This window comes from Belonocnema kinseyi, chromosome 6, assembly GCF_010883055.1.
Source record: "Belonocnema kinseyi isolate 2016_QV_RU_SX_M_011 chromosome 6, B_treatae_v1, whole genome shotgun sequence".
Classification (NCBI taxonomy): Eukaryota; Metazoa; Arthropoda; class Insecta; order Hymenoptera; family Cynipidae; genus Belonocnema; species Belonocnema kinseyi.
The window spans coordinates 105,223,839-105,224,889 of record NC_046662.1 but is presented as its reverse complement, the minus strand read 5'-3'; the positions used below and the strand labels follow the sequence as shown (position 1 = coordinate 105,224,889).

The 1,051-nt window shown below is 44.4% G+C and overlaps 1 protein-coding gene across 1 annotated transcript in view; it reads right to left on the bottom strand.

Moving 5' to 3' along the window:
* Positions 1-1,051, bottom strand: part of LOC117175532 (lysophospholipid acyltransferase 5-like) — a 43,077-nt gene that overhangs the window by 5,748 nt on the left and 36,278 nt on the right. The window lies entirely within an intron of this gene.

The window sequence follows — 1,051 nt, the reverse complement described above, 5'->3', positions numbered from 1 at the left end:
CATGAACAAAAGCATGCATCTTAAGTCTTCCGTTCCGCGAATGTACATCTCACGCCGTCAAGGGGGTCGCGGAATATTGAGTCTTGAATGTCTTCACAACAGCACTATCCTGGGTACAGCACATAGAATTGCAAATGGAAGAGACCCTCTTCTTAAAATGGTCAGGAATCACGAAGAAGTGGGCAAAGGAGCATTTCTGTACAGAGCAGCGGAGGAGGCTGCTGAAACACTCGGACTTGACTTCAGTATTAGGGGTGAGCAAAGTGCATCAAATCTAATCTATCTCGAGTACTCACGCCTGAAAGCCCGGATTAAGAAAACACAAGAGAAGAACTTTCGTGAACAGCTCCTCGATAAGAGGATGCACGGTATCTTCCACAGAAATGTGAAGGATCAGTCAATGTCTTGTGAGCTAACGTTTGCTTTCCTTAAATCGCCCGGATTGCAGTCTGGTACATAGGGTTTCATTTTTGCACAATGCGGCACTATGAGTGCTTTATTACCATCTCTGTCACTCCTACGGCATTCACTTTAATATCGCTCCTCTAAATGCTCCTAGGGAAATTGAGTCAATTGTCGAGAATGTGAAGTGCCGCATATACTGGAACTTTATAGTTTCGACAATTGTTTCTGTTGCTCACTCGAGGCCTGACATGATTCTTCTTGACTTCGAAAAACGAACCATGTTCGATATCGAATTTTCGGCACCTGCTGACAAAAACATCATAGCCAAGGAGAATGAAAAGAAAGAGATGTATCGAGACCTTATAAGGGCGTTGCAACGATTGTACCCAGAATATTCTGTTAAACTGATCTTCCTTATCATCGGCGCTCTTGGAGGTGCCAAGCTTTCACTTGCTAATAGCCTAAAAAGCATCCCTACGTGTCAACAATATGATAAAACACTTGTGGGAAAAATGCAGAAGGCGGTTGCCCTTGGGTCACTTCGTGTTCTTAGGGTGCACGAGGCTTTTGCTGGATCGTCGTATTGATTCCTTTACAGACTGTCACCACCTATCTCACGGTTGTGAGACGTGGTTGTGGCTGAAAT